This window comes from Thunnus albacares, chromosome 6 (assembly GCF_914725855.1).
Source record: "Thunnus albacares chromosome 6, fThuAlb1.1, whole genome shotgun sequence".
In the NCBI taxonomy this organism is placed as follows: Eukaryota; Metazoa; Chordata; class Actinopteri; order Scombriformes; family Scombridae; genus Thunnus; species Thunnus albacares.
In genome coordinates, this window is record NC_058111.1 from 4,657,748 (window position 1) to 4,674,941 (window position 17,194).

Genomic DNA, 17,194 nt, shown 5'->3' on the forward strand with positions numbered 1-17,194 from the left:
ACCTAAAAAGAAAACAGTGAGAAAGGTAGGTGAAAAGAACACTCCAACAAGTATTTATCTTTTAAAGTTCAACTGAAATCACATTTTATCATCTCTCTCTACAGTGAAAAACTAATGTCAAAATGTTTTTCATATATATATACTAATTACTAATAGTTTTGTATTATTCCAATGAAGAAAAAGGTCTTTGGGGAAAATCAGAAATGCTCCTTTTTGTCTCAGCCGGCTGATCGGGCGTGTCGGTGTCTGTGTTTGATTGACAGCAGGTGGGGGGGGCGTGGTGGTGTCTGTGTTTGATTGACAGCAGCTGGCAGGCTGCTGGTGTGACACCGTACAGAACGGAGACAAAGTAAACAAACTGCTGTAGCTACAAGTCATGGATAAACAGCTTGTCACTAACAGGGATTTTGAAGAGCAACGACCAAACCAGCATCTAACGGGACCAAAATAACATTTTCAGGTATGTTTACATGCTGTTTAATGTGCTGCAGCTGAGCAGCTAAATAGCTATCTAGCCTGCTAACTGATGTTAATGGTGCATGAGAGCTAATGTGGGTTGTTGTCCAGAGTCTGTGGCTCTGGTGTTGTGTTGCAGGATGCAATCAGGCTCAGTGTGACCATCTGCTCTACCTATGACAGAATGCCATGATATCATTGTATGCAAGAAAGATTTGATTTGCTGTATTGAAATAAGCACTTCAGCTATGTGGGCGGATGATGGAACAATATTTAATCAAAATAATGTAAAACTAGGGGGCGTCATTTTTGACTTCTGACTTCTGAACACAGGACAAGTAGTAGACAAAAAAAGGCAAGTTAATTTCAGTTGTTTATCTTGCTCTTTCATGGAGGATGGCAGCTGTGGTCCGCTTGGATTCACAACAATTACAGTACATTAGCTACCCAGTTTCATATAGGAAAAGTATCAAAATGTCATATTTTTGCAAAGATATGACTAAATATGCACCTAGCAAAATTATCTGTTCATCTGCAAAATCAATGAAAACAAGCATAGTTTAAGCAAGGTATACAGAGTCATTTGGAACAATACAAAGGCTTTTTTGAATTACTTGACAAAATTAATGAGTCCACTATTTCCATCAACCATATGAAACCTACTGTAGGCAAGCATTGTGTTGTGGCTCTGGATCTATTTTTCTATATAGCTTTACCCAAAGGATCATCAGCATCTTGTGACCCTTTCTCATGTGTTCCTCAGGGTTCAATCCTGGGTCCATGACTTTCTTTAAAGATGTATAATCCACAGACATAACATCTAGAAGACTTCGCGATAGTGTCAACTTAACGGCCCAGTCATGCTTTTATTCTATCAAGACTTGTTTACTGTCATTCAATTTAATCTTGGCTCAGTAGGAGGGTTTGTTTAAATCCAGCTGCAGCATTTGTCAATATGTGCAGACAGGAAAACTATCTAAGAGATTATATTACATTGATCCTTGCTGCTTTCATGGTTTCCGGAGATTTTAGAATTGATCTTGATTTTAAGAATCTGTTTTCTCGCCGCGCTTCCCCCAGACCCTGTCCTCCCCCCTGTTCCACCTCCTGCTCGCGGAGTGGACCGCCATCAGAAAGCGCTCCATACCCTCCAGTTTTACCTCATCCACGGGCTTGCCGTCCCCCAGGGGCAAACGTCTTCGTGTGTCACTCTTGCAGTCAGAGCCTGACAACCTGCTCTACTCAGTGTCAGCTCCAGTGACTTCCTCTTCTCCATCACCAGTACCACCTGTTACCAGCTCAGTGATTCCCCCCTGAGCATCGGACCAGGTAATCAACTATTCAGCTCACCTGCACTCAGCCTGCTCATCAATGATCAATCATAAACTCAGATCTAAGCTTGCAGTGTACAAAGGCAACCCTGAAATTAAGCATCCTGAACTTTTAATTGCTGGAGACTCTATCATGCAAAATTTTACTACCGCCACTGGGCTTGGTTTTATTAGTCATTTTAATTCCTTCTGGACCAAGTGGGACCTGTTAAAATTTGATGGACTGCATCCTAACAGGAAAATTGATTTTTAATTTTATTAACTTTATTGCTTTTAGCCTTAACTGACTGCAAGACCCCAGCAAGACCCCGCCAAGCATCGTGGCTCTGTATTTCACAGCCCTGTCCCTAACAATGCGGATCCTGCTGGTGCTGGTTTTGCCTCCCTTACTAATTCATTCATTCCTGTTAGGATCACTGAAAGGCAGTATGCAATACCAAAATCTTCTCACAGTCCACACTGAAACAATCTCATCACAGTTAATACCACTTCTTCAAGTCCTGCTGTTAAATCAGCTCAGTTCTGATTACTCAATGTAAGATCCCTTGCCAATAAGTCTTTTATCTGCCAGGATTTTATCATCACCAATATTATTGACTTTTTATCATCACTGACTTCTGGATAAATCCTGATGAATGCGCCCTTCTCATTGATTCATCACCCCCAGAATATTTATTTTTCCAACAGCCACGAATGACAGGGGGGTAGCCTTGCAGTAATACATAGAAATTATTTTAGTTGTTCTCCAGTCCCACTTTGCTGTCCCTCCACCTTCGAGAATATTAGTTTCATTTTAAAAAAATAAATTAGCCATTTTATGTGTTTTAATTCACAGACTCCCTAAACTTACTTTTGGTTTTATTCAGAAATTTTCAGATCTTTTATCAGTCATTATGATAAAATAGTTCTTATTCTTGGTGTTTTTAATATCCATGTTTGTTGCCCTTCTTCCTCTTCATGTACATCTGATTTTATCAATCTTTTAGATTCTTTTAATTTGACCTAATATGTGACGCACACCAGCCACGACAAAGGACAAACACTTGATCTTGTGCTCTCACATGGTTTCTGTGTGGATGATGTGAACTAATCTTCCAGGTTCCACTCCTCTCCCCTGACCCTAAAACCACCACACCAATTTGCTCCCGCCCCTTAAATACACTCTCTGTTCCTCACTTCTGCAAAACCTTTACTGCCTCAAACAGATTTTTTTAATAGACCTACAAGTGAACAACATGCCCCCAACTGTGGAGGAGCTTGTTAGTGTTTTTAACAGGTCTTCCACAGATATTTTAGATTCTATAGCTCCAGTTAGTTCTCTGCTGTGGTTAAATGAAGTAAGTAAGGATTTTACAGAGACAATGCAGGAAGGCAGAACGAAAATGGAAGAAGGATAGACTCATTGTCTCCCTTGCTTCCTTAAAAGACTTAATGTTCACTTAATGTAAAATCAAAGAAGCAAGGAACACTTATTTTTCATAACTGATTGCAAACCAGGGTCATAATCCCAGAATCTTTTTTAAAACTGCAAAAATTGTCATTGGTCCCTCGATTAGCCAGCCACTTGAATCTTCCCCAGAGAGGTGCAAGGATTTCCTTAAATACTTACAACAAAATAATAGAAATTCGGAAGCACTTTGACAATGTATTCAGCGAGCTTGATGTTGACCCCTGCCCACCTTCAAATGAATCCACTTCAATGAAATCTGCCAACCCTGGAACGCACTATTGCCCTCTCAAAATCATCCACCTGCCCTTCAGACTGCATTCCCACTTGGTTTTTAAAAGCAGTATTTCAGATGGTTGGTCCAGATATTTTAGTCATTATTAGCTGCTCTCTGTCCACTGGTATTTTCCCCTCCAATTTTAAACATGCCACGGTTAACCCACTTTTAAAGAAGCCCTTCTTAGATCCCTCAGTTTTAAGTCATTTCAGACCCATCTCCAAGCTGCCTTTTATCAAAGATTTTAGAAAAAATGTCTTTTTTTTATGAACAACAATCAAATATTTGGAAAATTTCAAACTGGCTTCTGCTCCCTACATAATACAGCTTGCAGCTGACACTGACCTGCATTCCATTTTAATTGTCTTTGACCTCATCTCAGCATTTGACACTGTGGACCATAATGTCTTAATCAGCTGTCTGAAATACTATGTTGGCATCGGTGATGTGGCACAGGATTGGTTCATCTCTTACCTGTCAAACAGGTTCTTCTCTGTAATGCTTAGAGATGCCTTCTCCTCTTGTGCGCCTTTCTTTTGCGGGGTCCCCCAGGGGTCTATTTTAGGTCCCCTCTTATTTACCGTTTACATGGACATAGCATTGATTTCCATTGCTACGTGGATGACACCCAATTGTCCCGTTAAAGCCTGGTACCACTGATGTTTCGTGTATTATGGCCTGCCTCACTGAAATTAAAAATTGGATGTCCAAGAACTTCCTACAATTGAATGACTCCAAAACAGAAGTCATTATAATTACCCTCTTTGGCCCCAGCACTAACAGCATTAACAATCTTTCCTCTAGTCTGGGTGCCTCATCTAATAATATTCGTCAGGCGGCACACAATCTAGAGGTTAATTTTGACTCTGTTTTGTCTTTTGATGCTCAGGTGATCAAAGTGCTGCGATCATGCTTTGCCCAATTGAGACAGCTAACCAAAATCAGGTCATTCCTTTCATCTGCAGGCTTAGAAAAGGTCATCCATGCTTTTATCTCCTGCAGAATTGATTACTGCATGCACTTTATTCTGGTATCAGCAGGCGTAACATCCAAAGACTGCAGCTGGTACAAAACGCTGCTGCCAGGCTTTTAACACATACTAAGAGAGGTGAGCACATTACACCAATAATTGCTGCCCTTCACTGGTTACCTGTGAGTATTAGAATTGATTTTAAGATTGTACTGGTTGTTTTTAAAGCGTTGAATGGTCAAGCTCCTGCCTATATTTGTGAGCTGCTAACTCTTTATGTGCCTGTTCGCTGCTTGAGATCCTCCAGCAGGGCCCTACTGATGGTTCCAAAATCTCGATTTGTCACTAGAGGGGACCGGGCCTTTGCTGTTCAGGCCCCTCAGCTGTTGAACTCCCAGCCTGGAGATCTCAGGCAGGCAGACTCACTTTTATCGTATGGCTTTTTCTTAACTGATGGTATTTGTTGGGTTATTTAATTTATTGTATCTTCTCTATATCTTTGTTTTGCATCTTATTTACTTGCATTATCTGTTTTTATTGTAAAGCACTTTGTAACTTTGCTTTTGAAAGGTGCTATATACATAAAGTTGTTATTATTCCCAAATCCCACCTTGTTACTCCCAAAGATCTCAGTTATGGCATCCTAATTGTTATTTCAAATATCTTTGCTCCATTGCTTTACTTTCAACTTTGCTCTGTAGTAACTATTTTACTTTTAAAATGGTTTCAATTGTTTGTAACTACAGGCCAGTTAGAAATGAGTCTTGGGGATCCTTATAATTTCTATCCCAACATAATGACAAATTGATTAATCTCACTTTAATCAATTAAAGCTATTAAAGCTTGACTATTTAGAAGTAATTATGGGCTTCACTCTTATCTCTCAATTATCTCCCCACATACACTGTATAAAATCCAACAGTGACGAAAATGCTCCCATTTGGTTCTTGGCAATTTTAATCACAGTGACATAGTGTGTATCTGTTAGAAAGTGAGTGACTTGAAAATCATTTGTGAACCGTCTGCTTTTGTCCCCATTTAGCAGTGCAGCAAGTAACTTAAGAGCAGTAATTAGTGCATATTAAAAATCTTACATTTATACATTCAGACACAGGATCAGAGGTTGGTTTTGCCTGTATAAGATTACAAAAAACATTTCTTTGTCTTTTTTTCATATAATTGAAATTCTCTCTCTCTCTTTGCCAAAATTAATGCAGCTACAGAGCATCTGATTTTCATTCCAACGTGACTCATCCCTCTTTCTTGTTTTGCCAGCAGTGAACAGATGAGATCTCAGTCATGGAGGAATTTTAAACAACACTGGTTACTGAACAAAATTAAAACAGTGGCAGTGACATCAGCAATTAGCACAGCAGCACCTCATCATTGGAGGACTGAATCTGCACAGGGGGAAATTGTGAATTATGGAATATTTCATGGATTCCTGTAGAGATATCTATTGAAAGGCTTCTATCCAAAGGCAGGTCTGATTTCACGGTCAGTTTCAGAGCAACAACCAGTAAAATGTCTCCCTATTCAAGATGCCATCAAGATCCTCACATAACTCTGAAAACATTACATTTAGAAATATTTGCTTTTTATGACATTGAAGAGGATACTCCAGACAGCTGAATCTAAAGAATTTAACCATTAGGCCATAAGGATGCAGTTTCAGCAGTTAAGCCTGAATCCAAGGCTTTCAATTTACAGGCTGATCTCTCATCTTTGGTCATGAGTTCTGGGTAGTGACTGAAAGAATGTGAAATGTTGGAGACAGGGTGTGCAGGGTTTGGCTGTCCTCAGCAATGAAGGCAGAGTGAGGAGCCCACATAGCTCGAAGGAGAACTTGTGCTCATTTATGTTGAGAGGAGGCAGTTTAGGTGGTTCAGCATTTGATCAGGATGCCTCTGGACACCTCCGGGATATTTTGCTTATCCTGCTATACCTGGATAAGTGTCAGACATGTGCAGTTTGTTGTTGTCTTTCTTGACAGTTTCTTATTCTGGACAGCTCTCATTCTTTTTACTTATATCTATATGTGTCCTCCTTTCTTGAGAGGCTTCACTTACTGGGGTTGTACAAAGGCTCCTAAAAAAGTAAAGGCTTCAATTGTTCTACAATAAAAAGCTTGGGTGCAGTCCCGGTGTGTGCAATGGGCCTGATTAGGACTATAAAAACTGTACCTGGACAAAGAAACTCTGCTGTTAATGACGCATGGCTGCGAATTGTCAATATCCATCCAGCCATAAGTGCCATCCGAATGTGATGTATTCAAAATATTGTGGTGGAAACTGGATTTCCATGTCTGGATGGATACACAACGCTAATTTAAAAGAAAGTACTTCAAGCTTTCCTCACATTCAGAATCAGTGGTAACATTAATTTTAATTTTGTTAACAAAAACTATGAATATAGATATATTCATAAATATGACGATGACAAGACGGCACCAACGTCATTAAACACTAACTACATCAATATGCAATATTGTTGACGAAAAAAGACAAGACTAAAATGTAGTTTAAAAAATTAAAACTTTACCAAAATTTCTCATTATTTTCATTGCCAAGAAAGAGGAGACAGAATGTTATAGACTCGAGCTACCTATTATAGCCTGAGTAGCAGGTTAGCAGAGCAGCATCTGCGTGTCTACAGTGGAGGCGTTCAGGTGCAGTGTTGAGTGTAGGTCTCCCACATGTTTGGAAGTGCTCAGAGTCCAATGCACAATGACTGCAGTCACACACTTAAAATGGAAGGAAATAGACTTGTCACGTTTACGTGTATATAGATTACAAATTTCCACTTGTGACATTCAGAGAAGTGAAAGATTTGTATCCTGTCTAGTAAACACGGTGTACCTTTAGCACTTATTTTACCTCTTTAAAAGCCTGGAGACTTGCTGCATCTTCTGATTTCCCTTAAGTGTTGGAGGACAGAGAGTCACACCTGAGTACACCTGAGTCGATGTAAACACTTTGTTGTCTCAATAAACCGGTAGACTCCATTTCATCGACGGAAGAGAGAAAAGAGAGGGAGTGAATGATAATGAGGAGACAACAGAGAGTGCAGAGAGAGAGAATAAGCAAGTACAGATTGTGTAAAATCCCATGACACATGTGTGGCAATGATGCATAAACATAATTAATTATCAGTTTATTTAATGAGATCTCAGCTTTCTGGCTTGTTAGAACATTGACTGCCTTCATCTGTTCTCTACAGAACAGTGATGTAGGCAAGATGCCAAAATAAGTTGCATTGTACTGTCTGAAACATGACTTGTGACACGAACATGTGATCCAGTCTCTGGAGTGAGGTGGCGAAACGCGCAGGCAATGAAAGCTGTGATGTATCTGTTCCTTGTTAAAATAAAATAAATGTGACTTTGCACAACATGGGTCACGTAACATGTACCACGAGTTTCTGTCAGTATTTCCTCTGCTTGATCAAACTGCAGTACTCTGCTATTTTGGTAGCTGCAACAAATAATTTGATGTGTTAACTTGTGAAACTGATGCACATGCTTCTTCTTCTGCATGTAGGCGATGGTACTCGGGGGTTATTTCAAGACTTTTGCACATGTCGATGTGTTTTTTTCCATTCCACCTCCCAACAGGAGTTGGATCACCCATTCAGCTGGTTTGATGCCTTTTTGTGTATTATGTACTGTTATGTGTATTCAGAGAACCATAATTCCAGCGTAATGTTTTAAAGCAATGTATATTTTAGTCATGAGTACTGTAAAGGATTACAGTGAACCCATTAACTAAACATTTTGGACATTCAGTGTGTTTTGTACCTCAGCAGGAGTTGGATGGTATGGGACAGTGGATATGTGTTTTATTTTGCGTTCAGCGGACAGACCTGTACAGGTGCAGGAGGTAGAAGAAGGAACATTTCATCTGGTAACTCAACATATTTCATATTTAAGCATTGTCTTCTCAGGTCCTTGATAGCCAATGGTAAGCCTACATTCAGGAGTCAGCTAGGTTTGTTCAGAGTTGGAGGACATTTGTCTGTCACTGGGACTGAAGTGTCGACTAGCTGCTTGTTTGTCCCGTCTGTGACCTCAGCCCTATGATTTATCAAAAAAGCCTTTCCTACCAAAACTGCATAAATATAAATCAATGTTTATTTTTTTGTCTGCACAGAATGATAAAATGTTTACCCAGTGTGAAACCAATGTTTGAATCCAATATCTCCAGAGACTGTGCAGGCCAATGCCCCGGCCTGTCAGAGCCGGTGCAGCCGAGGACATGAACAGGAAATATATATTTTTATATTTATGTTGGATCTGTGAGAACACAGAAAGCGACCTTATGCTTTTAGTGTGACTGTGGTTAAATGTAGGATCTTTTTCCAAATAATCTGATTACTCTGAGTAATACATAATGAATCACTGATGACTTATTGACCGCCATAAGTCTAAGTCACTTGTGTTAAAGTTATGTCAAAAACTCACAAGTAATGCTTGTTTCAAAAGGCCTTAATATTGGAGAAACATTTAGTAACAAAATTATTATACTGTGTAATCTAACAGTTTCCTGTCATGGTAAAGTGATCATCTGAAATTGATTTGCATATGAAAACTGGGTGTGTAGTGAGAATTCACGGCTCGTGTCTGAGGATTAATTTCAAATTTCCAACCTTCTGTTTATTAGCTTCTTTCACACAATTCACTCAAGTGCTTTGCCCATCAAGCACCACCAGGACCACCTTTACGTGGACAGAATATCCCCGCTATCAGCTCCACTCTGGACAATTCTGGTAATTGCGTTATTCATTGCAACTGGGAGCCTCCATCTGAACGCAGATTAAAGAGTCCGCTGGCGGAGTTGATGATGCCTCTTGGTGATAATGTCGCCATGGCAACAGTGTTGTAGGGGGGAAGAATGAAGAGGAGATAGAATGCATATTTTAATGACAGAAATAAAAAACCAAGAGGAGGGTGTTTCTAGACAATATATACACCTAAAAACAGACAGGGAATGCTTTTGTGTGCCAAATGAGCTGGTTAGCAGCATTTCACAGAGAACAGGATTCACTAATTCATTAATCTGGAAATGGATTTTAAACAGCAAAGTCTGTGCTGAGCTATACAGATACTCGATAAAGGGGATGGACTTTTCTGTGAGAGTTTCCAGGTGATGCTGTTTACAATATTACTGAGAAAGTCTAATTATATAAGACTACTACTACACCTGATATATAGAATAGATACTAGTTGTAGCATTAGATGAGTAACAATAAAGGCCTCAGTGGTGGAAAGTAGCTAAGTACATTAACTCAAGTACTGTATTTAAGTACGATGTTGAGGTACTTGTACTTTACTTGAGTATTTCCATTTGATGCTACTTTATACCTCTGCTTCACTACATCTCAGAGGGAAATATTGTACTTTCTACTCCACTACACGTATTTGACAGTTTTAGTTACTTTTCAGATGAAGATTTGACACAATGGATAATATAACAAGTGTTAGTATGATTTTTATCTGACCCCATGTAGTTCACTGATTTTGGATGTTGGACATGGGACCTAAATATCCCATAATTTGCATGTCATTTTAGGTAATATGATAGAGCCCTTTTTGGGGGGACCTTTAAATACAAATAATGGGTTTATGGTCAAGTTTGGAACTGTTCCAGATGTGGTATGTTGTGACACATAATATGTGGTGAGGTAGTTGTCAACCACTTGATTGGAGGGCTCCCTACTGACCTAGTGCCCATGGAAAACCTATGTTATTCAAGTGATAAGATACAGATGTGTAACCCCATATAAGCTATGCACTGATAGTGGTACATTGCCCAGACCATCTTTGTACATGGAATGGACCCGATGGCCATCGTCTAATAAACGTCTACAAAATAAGAACTTCGCCAGCTCTTCCTTTGAACGATATCATCACACATCCTTCCTTTCAACAAGCTTTTAAAATACAACACATTGTTAAAGATGAAAACAGTGGTTTGACATCTTACAAAAAGCAGTGTGTAGTTAGGGTCACATTTCAGATGTCTAAAGGGAAAAATCACTATTTGGTGAAGCTGTTAACAACTCATAAAACTCTCACATGGTTTCATTTCAATAAATGTTCAAATGATCCAATATTTCAGCAAAAATCAAAGATTAGAGAAAAAGTCCAAAAAGTGATAATACCATCTACTTTTATTTGAGTAGCATTTTTCTTGTAATGGAGTATTTTTACGTTGCTCTATTAGTACTTTTACTTAAGTAGAGGAACTGAATACTTTCACCACTGAAGGACCTACTGAAATGGACAAGTCCATCTCAAGAAATAAAACACCCTTGTATTTGACTTAATATACTACTATACATTTTCACCTATTGTTGGTTATGTTACGGTTCAGTCTGCTTTTTGAATTACAGGGCATCACACATGTGCTCTCATCAGATGGAGATAAAAATGGATGTAATCTTTTAATGAATGACACCTTCCTGTATGAACAGTCAGTTTCTAGCAAGATGGTTTACAATAATGTGTGAATTTCATTGTTATCTGACAGAATAAACAGCGTCTCTGCAACAGAGGAAAAGGTTGCCTGTTTGTTTGTTTTTTTTTGTTTAAAGATTTTGTGCTCACAAATCTCTGGGTTATCGGAAATCTGTTCTTACACATGCTGACATCTTGGCTTCCAGACACAAATGTAGTTCTGTCATCAATAAACTGTCAGAAATTTCACCCTACCTGTTACAGGAAGTGTGCTTTTTCTTCTGAAAGCCTCATTCTAAAGTTTAAGGGCATTTTCACATCTCTGATGGTAAGTCAGATTGAATTTGACTGAAATTGATTTTGGATTTGTTTTCCTCCTCGGTACGATTCATTTGGGCAGCTTTGAACATAGCAATCAAATGGATCACTGTCTGACCAGGACTAGCAATGAAGTAAGTCTCCTTCTTGATATATGGGCAGGTAGAACCATTCATGTATTAAGGAGAACTGGATATCATGTTCAAAGATAGATGAAGCATGAAGCAACAGTCCTTCTCCAGCTGAGATAGTTCAGGAACATACGTGTCCAAAGCTTCTGCTGGCCAAGCTGACACACTTCTGGTTGGTTCCTTGTTCACTGGAATGGGATAAAATAATTTAATCATGTGGCTCTTTCAGATTCTCCAGATGATGTTGGACCGAATCAATCAAATTCTGCTAATATAATAAATCATTTTGCAGAAAATGTATTCACCGTTTTACAGCTGCTCCTATTCAAATGATTATGTATTGGAAAAATGTTTTTTTGGGCCAGTGTACATCATGTGATTGACCCAAATGAGCTTCACAGCCCGGCGATGCTCCTAGGGGCTTGGATGGGAGCTCCTTCAGGACCTTTTTCTTTTGTTTACATTCTCGCTCCTGCCCCAGACAGATCTGACCAATGAGAGGAGAGAACGTTCTCACCTGGCTTTTAGTGATCTGTTTTGGTTTGCTTTTATTTTGAAAAGAAATCGAACCAACAAGTTGACCAACCAAGTCTCTGAGTTTGTATCAGAAAATGTTTTTTGCTTTATTCAGACGAGACTACTGTTCAGTGAGGGTTATGTTACTTTTTAACCAATGTGTGAGTGAAAGCACTGTTTAATATTCCTACCACTGCAGTCTTTACATACACAGTATGCATGTATGTGTGTGTGTGTGTGTTAGAGTCAGAACTCACATTTTCCCTTAACGTTCCAGATAAAGTGAGTGTGTTTGTTTTTGAGGAGTGTGTGTGTGATGAGATTAAACTTCATTGATCCCCGTGGGAAAAATTGTGTGTGTGTGTGTATGTCATCAAAAGTTTTTTTCTTTTTAAGCAAATGTGTGTGAGTGAAAGCAGCAAGTTCTCTCTTCAGTCTTTGTGTGTGTGTGTGTGTGTGTGTAGTTATCTTGCCCTGGCAGAGTCCCTGACTTCTGACAGGGAATCGAACTGCCGGCTCGTCTCTCAGTCTGCTTTCCTGCTCGTCACATCATCAAAACTGACAGCTCACGTCAAAGCTCGGCTCTGTCTCCCCCTCACTCGCCCTCCACTCTGCCTTCCAGGCAGGAGAGAGGATACTCCTGCTCAAACACACTCTTCATTTCTTCCTCTATTTCTATTCCACCAGGTACCTTGTTGTTTCTTTATTAACACAGTAACATTGTTTTTTTTTTCACATGGTCTGACCAACAAATCAAATTTTCTCTCTCTGTTTGGGTCCACTACACTTTAGGCTCCAATATTTCTTGGCTCAATACGGATGGGGTCTCACCGGCCCTGAGTCTCTTCTGAATCGAGTTTCTTCAAAAGAAAAAACTTCTGCACTGGGTTTGGGTTGGTTTAGGTTCTCTGTACTTAATTCCTTTTGATGTGTTGTGTCTTGGATGCGTTTTTTGAGAATTACTGTTCATTTAGAGAAACTACTAATGCATTAAGGCCAAAAATTATACCCCTTCTCAGTCTTAAGTTTGTCAAACCAGAACTCCTACACAACCTACATGTATTGTACTGCTGGAAACATGCTCACCTTGCTCTTATACGACACTGCTTATAGCTGAAGATCTTTCTTCACACTAATCAACTTTAGACTTTATCTACAGTATCAGAAGTCAGCCAGGTGATTGTTGTCTGAACACAAACTGGAATGGAAAGCATAGGAGCATAAAAGCAGAGATCAGGTGAAGTGTTCAGTTAACCTAGTGGCTGAATCATTGCAAACTGTAGATGTGGAGTTTGAAATAAGCGTGCTTTTATCAGTGGAGTAAGATCTAACAAAAGTACAGAAGAAGATTAAGGCCACGTGAAAAATTGATTTGACTTCTGACTTTAATCTCAGAATTCTAAGAAAAAAAAACCCATTTAGGCCAGAGCTCAACAGTAATGTCCTGGTTACTCAGGATAATCCATAGACATAGGAATCATTTTCTATCTAAGGTTAAAGATGTTGAATTTTGAAGAGTGTTCACAGCGTGCCCACTTATTCAGTCTTTCTGTCTTGCTTTTTCCCCTCTTCCTTTCTCTCTGTCATAAACTGATCCAATACCAATCCCCAGGTTGTTCTCTCTCTATGTGTAATACGCCCATGATTATGTCACCAGACCGTGCAGAAATATATGAGGAACCGTGTGTTAGTGCATGTGTATATCCATGCAGCATATTGCAGTCATCTGTCTTGTGTATGATCCAGTAATTATGATCCAATAGACCACCAGAGACAGACTGAGAGAGAGAGAGAGAGAGAGAGAGAGAGAGAGAGAGAGAGAGAGAGAGAACCTGGGGGCTTGAAATAAAACCAACATTAGACTGCGAATAAGAGCCAGAGAAGCAGTAATGAAAGGGGGAAAAAAGAGAGGTGGTGGAGGAAGGCAGATGGTGGTGTGAGAGAGAGAGAGACGGAAAGAAAGAAAGGACAAAAAGAAAAAAGAAAACATTCATCTTGAATTTCAAACTCCTCTCCCATATCTTCCTGCTTTGTTGGAGTGCAGACACTCTGCTATTTGCTCTCGCTTCTGCTTGCATTTTTCTGCTGATATTCTTGTTTTTCTTCTTTGAGAAACTACGAGCAGCAGCTCCTGAATACATATACATATATATATTATAATACATATTTCAACATTTTTACGACCTCCTCAGTATTAAATAAGAAAGGCCTACCAACAGCACAAGCCTGTACTGCAGTGACTGGAAACGTGGTATTAGCTAAAACTAAATAGCTGCAAGATGCCCCCCTTTCTCCACAGACAACTTCCACAAACTTCTACAGATGATTGCAGTGCTGGAAACCAAAATCCACCAGTTGGAAGTGAATGTGAAAGTGAATGGACTCAAACCAGGGGACAAGAGCATGCTAACACACAGCAAATTAGCACCAACACTACCAAGAAACAGGAGGGCTGTGTACTGGGTAATAAATCTACAAGTGGGAGTCCTCCCTGGAACTCTCTCTTGGTGAGAAGCCTAAGAGTAAATCATTTCCTGGGAAATAGGAAGACAAGTAACAGGCAGAGCCCAGCGCCCTGAGATTTGTGATGTGAGTGGCTGGCTTGCATTATCATCCAAGCAGAGCACCTCTTCAACCCCTGTACTTAGTAGGATACAGCCGTGGACAGCTGTGAAAGGGAGAACTAACAACAAACCTCCCCAACAACCAAATGTGTTGCAAGACCCTGGATCGCTGTCTGATGACCTGGATAACCTCTCCTCTTCACACAGCAGGGTAAGAACTGAGAGTAAATCTGAAAGCAAATGGCTACAGGGAAAGCAAACGGCTGGGCCTCAGACTCTGATTGTGGGTGACTTGTAAGAAGTGAGATGTAAGAAGCATGTGCAGTAAGAACACCAAAATAGTCTGTTTTCCCAAGGATACGGTCTCTGACGTGACAGAAAGAATCCTGCATATCATAGCTGCACACGCAACCATGAAAACCATCATAATGCACATAGGGGGCCAATGATTTTATGAAACAACAGTCTGAAGTACTGAAACTAGACTTTATTGATCTGTTGAAAACAGTCAGCTCTCTGAATGCTGAGGTGTTTGTCAGTGGCCCTCTACCACTAGTCAGAGAGGAGTTGACAATTGGCAGATTGGAAGCACTGAACACATGGCTCTCAACTGCTTGTACCGTCCATTCACTGCACTTTATTGACAATTTCAACTTTTTCTAGGACTGCAGACATCTTTTTTTGGCAGATGGACTTTACCTTAACAAGTCAGGAGTAAAATTGTTCACCTCTAACTTAGTTTACTTCCTGCATCACCCATCTGTTCTCTCTGCCAAGGACAAGAGACAAGGAACCTACTCCCATTTTCTCTCCCCTAAACCCCCCTCGGTGTCCACCTCCACCAGTTCTGACAGAATTGTCACAGCTACAACGCCCACCACCCCCACCGCAATGGAATCATAATTATCTGTCTCCCCAGCCTGATAAAAGCACAGCATGTCCAGCTGTCTGTGTAGAAAATACAGCGAGCTCCAACTGATATGCACTGGAGCCAGGTTGTAAGCCTAATGACACTCATGACTCTTCCCAGGAAAAGCCAGGGCCCGGTGTGCCGGTAGCTTCCTGAATTTCTGTCTTGATTAGTGATAGAAAGAAAGAATGGTGAATCTGCAAAGACACAGGAAGCATTCAACCGATTCTGCTAAATTTATCAAATTAAGCACCTGTTCCTCATCAGCCTGTCGCAAAAATTGGGCAGATAATGCTTTATAAATAAAGCTAAATCTAGCTTTATTAAACGACAGGTCTTTGGCAGGAAAAACACTCTTAATCAACGATTTTATTGTTAAGCACAATCTTGATTTGATGTTTTTTAACTTACTTAGACTGAGATAACAGTGTAGCTGTTCTTATTGAGTCAACCCTTCTTACTTCAGTTTTATGAGTGAAGCTAGAGTGCATAAAAGAGGGGGTGTAGTTGCCATTTTGTTTAATTATTCCCTCCAATGCAAGCAGATATCTGATGGACATTTTGCTTCTTCTAAATATGTGGCTCTTCAGCTGAATTCCTCATCTAGAACTATCTTTCTAAATATCTACAGGCCACCTAAATACTGTGAAAACGTTTTTGATGACTTTGCTGACCTGCTGTCTATAATCTATATTGACTTTGACTGTGTAGTTATTGTTGGTTAATTTTAATATCCATGTTGACAATCCCCAGGACAGCAGCACTAAACAACTGTGTTGTGTTCTTGATAATTATGGACTGACTCAGCATGTGACGGAGCCCACACACAACAAAGTGCACAATCTGGACTTAATCATCTCCAAGGGTCTAAACAAGGTTGTGGTGACTGATGTTGCTCTCCCTGATCAATCTGTGTTTTCTGAGACTATCTCTGTGCACACAAATGATCATACAGAGGTAATCATAAAATGGTATATAACTGAAAACACCAGTGAAATATTTATTCAGGCTTTCTCTTCCACACCTGCCCTCCCTTACAAATGTTATTGATGCCATTGCACCCACTAAGGTGAAAGTTGTCTCTGGTAAGAAAATAATCCATTGGAGAAATGTCACACTGGTCAGAATAGAAAAAAGAGAGTGTTGCTGAATGCAGGTGGTGAAAAACATATCTCCAGATTCATTATGACATCTATAAAGAGAGACATCGCATTTACAATTTGGAACTGAGAAATGCAAAGCGGTCCTTCTTCAGCGGTCCAAAAACAATAATAATGCATGTGACTTGTTTGCTACTGTCGACAGACTAACAAACCCTCCTGTGTCAGTAGCCCCTGAATGTCTATCCATCAGGGCCTGTAATGAATCTGCCTCCTTCTTCACTGTCAAAATTCAGAAAAGAGACAAGCAGTCAGTGCCTCCACATCAGGTACAGGATATGTGTTGTCCCTGTGTCCACTTCAAATCAATTCAAGTAGTATGACACAATTTTATCCAATCATCCATAAAAACCTGGAGGACATTATACAGCATCTGAAATCCTCCTCCTGCTGCCTTGATATTCTGCCAACAAGCTTTTTCAAAAATGTTTCAAATTGCATGGCCTCAGATCTTCTACAAATTGTCAACATGTCTCTTCTCTCAGGTCCATATCAAATTATAGGCCCATATCAAACCTCCTGTAAAATCATTGAAAAAGCTGTTTTTCAACAGCAGAACAACTTCTTGGCACTAAAAAACTGTTTTGATGTCTTCCAGTCAGGATTTCGACCACACCACAGCACTGAAACGGCTCTTGTTAAGGTCTTTAATGACATCCA

General features: G+C 39.8%; 1 long non-coding RNA gene across 1 annotated transcript; it reads right to left on the reverse strand.

Annotated features, from left to right (window-relative positions):
• Positions 1–307: 307 nt before the first annotated feature.
• On the reverse strand, positions 308–16,934 carry LOC122984286. The gene is made up of 3 exons (XR_006403853.1): positions 16,808–16,934; positions 10,196–10,199; positions 308–318 (listed from the first exon to the last, which is right to left on the reverse strand). It is a non-coding gene; the product is annotated as an uncharacterized LOC122984286 (long non-coding RNA).
• Positions 16,935–17,194: the final 260 nt, after the last annotated feature.